General features: G+C 31.7%; 1 pseudogene; it reads right to left on the bottom strand.

The window, feature by feature from the left end:
* Positions 1 to 7,101: 7,101 nt before the first annotated feature.
* LOC146949189 (uncharacterized) lies at positions 7,102 to 8,392 on the bottom strand (annotated as a pseudogene).
* Positions 8,393 to 8,858: the final 466 nt, after the last annotated feature.

Here is an 8,858-nt window from a genome sequence, read left to right as displayed (position 1 = left end):
ATAAAAGAAATTCTAAAGTCATATTTATGATGTGCTAATTTAAAATATTGTTAAGCACATTTTTCTATCATTTGAATATGACCGAAGTTGAGTAAATTTAAGTATAATTGTTTATGCATGATATTATTGTATCATATTCTCTTAAGCATAAACATTATTTATTTGTATAATTGTAATCTCACCTATCGTGGGTACAATTATGCAAATTTTGTTAAATAGATTAGCATTATATTGGTAACAGTCATACCCTATCGGTGTGTTGTTATTAATATAATTGTTATTATTCAATGTACCTAAAATGTTTATACTTATGTCAATTATAATTAGAATACTTTATCAATGTTTAAATTTTGTAAGACATAAGAATGGTACATTGTGATTATATAGTTCTTACTTATTATCCTTAAGATCCTTGAATGAGATTAATATAAGTAAGTTATTTTGTTAAAAGACATGTAGAAAATTGTATAAATTTTGCAATCCAATATTATTATATTTTGAATTAAATTTATAACTATATGTGATTTTTTTTTATATATAAATATTTTGGATTGCTACTATCCCTTTGTTATGTGAGTGACGGACATACCCTATCGGTGTGACGTTACTTAACATATCATTTTGTGATAGAGAAATAGTTGAATATTTTATTTAAAATATTTTCAAACTTTTAATTCAACTATCATGATTAGTTCTCTATCAAGTGGGAGAATCATTGCTATGTATTGTGTAACGTGATGGACATACCCTATCGGTATGACATTACTTAACACAATCATCCTTTTGTGGGTAAGATAGTTTCACTATCATTGAAAATTCTACATGTCAACTAACTATATCTCATAAACAAATATATTTATTTGTTTCATATTTTCAGATATGAAATTATTGTAGAGACTTATATTGAGGATATTAATTATGCTATTGCTATTCTTTAATACTTATAGAAGCTTATGAATATTTTCTCTTATATCCTCAATGATAATAACATATAAGTCTCGTGTATTTCCGCTGCGTGTAACCTAATTGTCTCTCAAATTTGTGTAAGTATAATTGTAGCATTTGAGTTTTGAGTGAGTTATTAAAATTGTGAATAGAGTCTCATATCCTATTTTATAATAATAGAGACTTATCTCACTCATATGATGATAAACCTTTTATATAATCATCATACTATGTCATATAAAGATTACTATATTTATAAAATTCTTTGGAATTTTAATTGTGAAAAGGAGATCTTGTGTTATAAAATTCTTAAATGAAGATTTACATTCTCCTTAGTTCTAAATGCAGAATATGTGGTTAACTATGAAACCCAATTCTTGATGATATCTGCCATTGATAAAATATGTATTTAAGGGGTTTTATATTTTCCTTGAGTTACCACTTGTGTTAATAATTCTGTTATACTTATGTGCAAAATATGTGGTTGAGTTCATGAAACTCTGTTAGTTAGAATTGTATAACCACTTATGTTAATAATTTTGCACTAGCAACTAAGTATCCCACTATTGGATATTACATTATTGTAATATTTTATATCAGTGATCACTAATGAGAATCCCTCTTACTCTTGTTTATATATATGTGAGATCAGTGGGAGTGTGTACACAACACTATATATTATGAGCTCAAATGAGAAATCTCACTCTTGTTTATATATATGTGAGATCACGAGAAATGTGTACACAATATTATTCTCGTCATTGCCATATACTCTTGTGCACACTATAAAATATGGCATAGCTTAAGAGACTTTAAATTTTAGTCTCATTCTATTATATTGAGATGTCTCATTCTATTATATTGAGATATATGTTAAAATTCTTTTTATCTCAATAAGCATCATAATTGGATGCTTAAGTCAATTTTGTTGGAATATGCACAATAACCTCGTAGCATGCAAATATATATTGTGCTTCTGTTTTACCAACATTCCACATTTTATGAGGTCATAAATAGTAAGTACAATGTATAATATCAATACTCCTATCGAGTATGATATTGTGTTCTTGTGGTACTTATAATTTGAGATAATCATAAATGTTCTTTTGTTATTGACATTCTAGTGGCCACATTAATCCACATTTTTTTTAAACTAAGTGTCTATGTTAATCCAATTTGGGGATTATTAAATTTCCTATTTTGCTTTTATGGATTTTCATAGTCACATTTTTTGTAAAACTTGAATTAATTGAATGTCGTAGAACATTTATTGATTTTGACTATATGTAATTACACTCTTAATAGGCTATCCCTATAAGTAATTACTATTCGTATACCTATGTGGATATATGACTTCTGTAATATTGAAAACTCATTGGCAGAACCACTAACCATAGACTTATATATATGAGTATTGTAACTCATAATGATTTGATTAAGTCTATGTTATTTTGGGTTAGTGGGAGTTTGTTATAGCATTTTTAAAATGCTTGGGCTATTCTTTAGTGACATATTCTTTTTAATTCAAACGTGTCACTATAGATTCATCATTTGTTAGAAAATTGAGTCTTTGATATGTATGATTTGTTTTCCCTATCGGATTCAATTTCTGCAGCATTAAAACTTACTTCTCTTTTGAATGATTAGTGCTTTGACCATACATATAATTTTAAATTTTAAATTCTTTATGACAAATGAATTTTTTTTTATTCTTTCAGTAATTGAGTATTGTCATCCAAGTGGGAGATTGTTGGATTAATTATTTAATTAATCAATTATGGATTGACAATAATCAATTATTATAAGTTGATGTCATAATATAAATTATGGTCTATTGTGTTAAGCACTAATTATATGATGAATTTTAGTGATTGGGCTTTTGTTACTAAATGGACCGTGATGGGTTGGACCATTTAGATAAGCCCAATGAGAGGTCCCTGCCCTCAGCCGTTTAGCTATTTAAACGTCATCCCATTAGACAGTTAATCATTCTGAATATTGGTGAAAACCTAGAGCTAGACGGAATGAGGGTAGTTACCCCTCTCATAGTTGTCGGCGTTGTCTACGGTTATCCTCATCAACCTAATTCAAAGGTACACAATCTCTTGTTCTTTCTTTGTTATTGATGATATGCTATAATTTGTATCTATTGATCTATCGCTAAACCCTAAAAGTTTCATCATGTAACACACGGCTGACGAGCGCAGGGGAGTGATCGTCGGTGCACAAGGCACGATAATGAGCGGCTCCCAACAGCTTATAGAGGAACCGAATCACATCGGAATGAGAGGGATCCTGAGGTCGTGTAGGTATGGGACTACATGGTTGAAGGAAGGCTTATAAGAATTGTTTGATACTACCTATATCAACAAGATGCATCTTCTTTTCGGTAGCTCATTCCATAAGAACTCCACAGTTAAGCGTGCTTGACTTGGAGCAATTTTGGGATGGGTGACCTACCGGAAAGTTTCCCGGTAAGCGCGCGAGTGAGGACAAAACACGCTGAAAAGACTCGTGTTGGTTTGTGGGGTTAGTCGGCAATCCTAAAAGCAGTCCGGGATGTTACAAATGGTAACAGAGCAAACCTCTTCTAGTACGGTGTGGTTCGGGGACGAACCAAGCGGAAGCTGGTAGGCATGTAACACCCACGGCTGACGAGCGCAGGGGAGTGATCGCCGGTGCACAAGACACGACAATGAGCGGCTCCTAACAGCTTATCGAGGAACCGAATCACATCGGAATGAGAGGGATCTTGAGGCCGTGTAGGTATGGGACTACATGGTTGAAGGAAGGCTTATAAGAATTGTTTGTTACTACCTATATCAACAAGATACATCTTCTTTTCGGTAGCTCATTCTATAAGAACTCCACAGTTAAGCGTGTTTGACTTGGAGCAATTTTGGGATGGGTGACCTACCGGGAAGTTTCCCGGTAAGCGTGCGAGTGAGGACAAAATGTGTTGGTTTGTGGGGTTAGTCAGCAATTCTTAAAGCAGTCTGGGATGTTACAATGTTCGACTCATAATAGAAATCTCTAATTTAATTTAATTTTACTTAACTATTTGGAATCAGGTATTTAAAAAATAAAGGCCACTGCATAATTGAAGTCAAGAATTGAATAGGTATTTTAGAGAAAATAGTTAGGGATTTTCTTAAAATAATAGAAATTAAGTGTGGACTAGTTTTAAGAAAATTAATTAATTAAGCGGAGGATTAAAATAAATTGAAGAAAAAAATTATATTAATAACTAACATTTACAAAACAAAAGAAACTGTTTCCGTAAATTTAACTCAGTTGGTAGAAATATTGCATTATATTTAGCCACTAACCTAGAAATAAGAGAAACATTTGGTATTCAATTTATGGTGTTTTTGTATCAAATAACTTAGTAGTTAGAATTTTACCATTTTAAGATGAACTCCTAAAAAAACTGCAACTTCTATTTAATTTCTTTTATAAAATTAGTTTAATTTTTGTGGTTTGTATATATTATTATAATTATTTTAGTAAATTCATATTTTGACATTATTTTAAGGAAAATGTCAATATCATGATCAATAATAAATATTAAGGAAAAGGAAATTGCTAAACGTCCCGACAATAACATCCCGAGAGGTTCCCGAATTACTATTCACTTGATATATTTCAAAAACCATACCCCACCTCCTCCTTTTTTGCCGCACAACAAGACTTTCCATTGGTTGGTGATGCGTCGGGATGAATTCGGGAAGTTATCTCTCCCGATAAATAGCAATGCAATATCGACATGTCAATATCGTTATCAATAATAATAATAAATAAATAGAAGATGGTAATGCGATTGCCGACTTAAACCATGGCATCTAAATAAATTAAAAAGGTAAAGTGTATGTGGAATAATGGAAAGTTTCAGCACGTGAATTTATTAGCTCGGTTAGTAAATTTAAATTTTGGACGCTCCACTAATTCATTTTATGATGTAAATTTTTAACCAATAGACCATTGGACACAAAAAAAATGAAAAGATTTTTTTGAAATATTTTTTTTTTGAAATATAAAAGATTAAGAACATGTGGACTTTTTAAAGCAAACAAACGAAATAATATTTGACCATAAATTCTGGCTTGGAGAATTCATATTTTAAAGAGGTTAATATATATATATTGATGATCATGTCATTTTATATAATTTAGAGATTATGTTCTAATTTTTTTTTGAACAATATTATGTTCTAATTTTTAAATTGGGTTTCTAATAACAAGAAACACCAAAAACTCAAAAAAGAATTATTCTTTTTTTAAAATTGTAAATAAGGCTATTGTTGATTCAACTCGATCGATAGATGGAACAGGGAACTAGCTCAGATGTTGCCTCCTCCTTATGGTGCTGCTCATGATTCTTGGTCAAATAAATGTAATCAACGCACAAGAAGGAGACCCAACAAAGATCTACCTGGTCTCGTCATCCAATTTACTTGTCCATATTTTGTATTATGTAAGCTTTTGAGGCATATCGCTTCTTATTTTATCGTATATATAGTGGAATTTATAGTATAGTTGAGGTTGATCACTAGTCTTTTAATAAACTAAAACCTCCTAAATACCTACCATACATTGGCATCTTTCATTAAAAAATGGGTATGGTAAGTAAGAATAAGAATGAATAGAAGATAAGTCGATTAGATTAAGAGGAAGGAGGAGTAGGCATCGACCAAGTTAATTGTTTAGAGTGAAGCTGAGGAGGTGCTTGGACTAGTTTCTCATGTACTCCCTCCGTTTCAAAATACATGTCCAATTTTTACAATGTGCACTATTCACTTGACTTACTTTGACCATACTTTTTTACTAATGTATAAATACAAATATTAGCATGTAAGATGTTGTTTGATTTGTCTCGATAAATATTTTCAAAATATTAAATTTTTATAATTTTTTACTTTAGATAATTAAAGATATTAACGGTCAAAATTGTGCATTGGCATATGTGAAGTTGTTGACTTGGACATGTATTTTAAAACGGATGGAGTATATAACATAAAAAAGAGTCATCCTTATAAATAATATGAAAAAGAGTCATATTTTAACTAATAACATCAAAATTTAATTCCCTAAAAAAAAAAAACATCAAAATTTAATGAAATGTTAGGGTAAATCGACTAAAACTTGATATGTTGAGCCACATATAAATAAGAGGGCTATGGAGCAATGAAATGTGAACAAATTTAAAGGATCGATTGTGCAACCATCAAATCTCAAATGGTAGAACAAAAATTGAGTGATGTATGAATAGAAACAGGAGAATAAAATTATGAAAAATAGGACCTCAAAATGAAAATAACCATCGACAATGTGTCATGTTGTATAACACATCCTTTTTTTAGATAGATGAAATGACAATAATTATTAAAAACTCACACACCTAAATGGAGTAAGCATAGTTCAAACCCACAATTTCAACCTTTTTTTGCTTTAGTTAAACACATCTCTTAATCATTTTGTTACTTCTTCTTTATTTAAATAAATTTTTTTTTTGAGGGAGGTAAATGTTATTTCCTCCCATTGTAATACAAAACACAATCCCTTACACATTGTCCCCCATGATGAAATACAACTAATATGCTCATCCCTGTAAAATTTTGTTCAAATATAACTTGTCAATATCCCTACAAATTCGTTCCTACCAAAACACACACAATAACCGCAGAAAAACTATAAAACTACTTTTATTATACACTTTTACATCATAAAAGACACTACCATTCTTCTATCTCACCAAGACCATTTACAATGATTTTTTCATTCAACAAAACTCAACACCCACTTTTTCAATTACCAACACTTCACATCATTTTCTCTCTCTTATTCAACACTCATTCAACTTTTACCCTCTCCAATGGTTTTTCATTCAACACTCTACCCCACCACCTTTTATTTCTTATTCTTATTTAATTTTATATTTTTCTTTTTATAATTACATAAAATTACAATTATCGATTATAATTAAATTAAAATAAAAAACACTTAACAATTTATTTTTTAGTTTTTTGTAAAAGCAAAATTTATTTAAATAATTTATTTTTATTTTCTTAACTTAAAATGCAATACAACAAACTAAGCACGTGGCACACAAATAACTTAAAATGCAAGACAACCAACTAAGCACACGACACACAAGTAATTTATTTAGTATGATACAAATCATCTTCAATCACGAAACATTCCAAACTTTGTCCATATGTGCTTCACTAGATCTGCTTGCAACTCGTGACGAACATTTGGATCACGCAACTCGGATCTGGCACACACATTCGGTCGAGTATGGTTGCAGTGTACTAGACCCACTTCCTCAGATTGCTCAAAACCAGTCCAACGTTGAGCATATGTATCTCGTTCATCCTCAACAATCATATTATGTAATATGATGCATGACCTCATGAAGATACCCAAATCGGCTATGTCCCACAAGCAAGTTGGTTCACGGATGATTTTAAATCGAGCTTGAAGCACTCCAAATGCACGTTCGATGTCCTTCCAACATCCCTCCTGATGTTTTGCAAATAACTTATTGGGTTCACTTTGAGGAAGTCTAATCGATTTGACGAAAGTTGGATAAGAAAGGTAGATACCATCAGCTAGATAGTATGTCATATTATAGGGACGTTGATTCACAAAGAAATTCACCCTTGGAGCCTTTCCCTGTTCCACATCATTAAACACTGGTGATCGGTCTAGAACGTTTATATCGTTCAACGTTCCCGGACATCCAAAAAAGGCATGCCAGATCCATAGATCATGAGATGCAACTGCTTCAAGAATAACTGTGGTGGTTCCCTTATCCTCCTGGTAAATTGAACTTCTCATGCTTTAGGACAATTTTTCCACTCCCAGCGCATGCAGTCAATACTCCCGATCATCCCTGGGAACCCCCGCATTTCACTAACATGTAGTAGTATTTGCAGGTCATCTTGGGTTGGTGCTCTCAGGTACACTTGCTCATATAATCGTATGATTCCTTTACAGAATCTACGTAAGCACTCCAACGTTGTAGTACCTCATATTTTGATGTATTCATCGACCGCATCTGCTGCCACACCATATGCTAACATTCGCATTGTTATGGTACATTTTGCTAAGGTGATATACCTTCTTTATTGGCTGCATCAACTCACTGGGTGAAGTAGTTATCACTACTTGAAAGGTCCCCAACGATTCGAAGGAAAACATGTTTTTACATCCGGTACCGACGACGAAACATTGCATCGCATATGTAGGCTAATTGGCAAAGTAGTCGTCAATTAGTCTTTGGTTTGCCGCTGCATGATCTCTATTGAGATATTTTCTACTACGAGGAGCACTATCTACCAATATTTTTTTTGACGCTGAATAAATCGGTTGACGATATAAGTGTCTTCAATATCACATTTTTATTTGTAGGCTGCGATATCAAAAGGAAATTCTGGTGGATCCATTAATAGTTTTTTGTGATATTGGAAGTAGATTGAATAGTTTTTTGTGATATTGGAAGTAGATTGAATGAGATTTGTGATATTTGAAGTAGATTGAATGAAATTTGTGATATTGGAAGTGGATATGAGTCCCTATATATAAGTACATTGAGTGGTGGACACTGACGAATTTGAAATAAGTTATTGTATATAGTTAATTATCAAATAAGGACTAGATTCAAATTGGGTGGTACATATTCAAACACAATAACCAATACATTAAAGCCAAAAGTCGCGGATAATTATTAATGAAAACACTACAAACTTGACACCACTGACAATTATTAAAACAAACACTACAGACTTGACACCACTGACAATTATTAAAGCAAACACTGGGGACTTGACGACACTGACAATTTTGACCAAATACAAATAAATATTTGATTGAAATTAATTTCCAAACAACTCAAGCTCCAACTTTTCCAAC

The sequence above is a fragment of the Medicago sativa genome, chromosome 2 (assembly GCF_051527215.1).
Source record: "Medicago sativa cultivar Bolivia chromosome 2, Bolivia_mono, whole genome shotgun sequence".
NCBI classification, from domain to species: Eukaryota; Viridiplantae; Streptophyta; class Magnoliopsida; order Fabales; family Fabaceae; genus Medicago; species Medicago sativa.
This window is presented reverse-complemented; position numbering and strand designations above follow the sequence as displayed.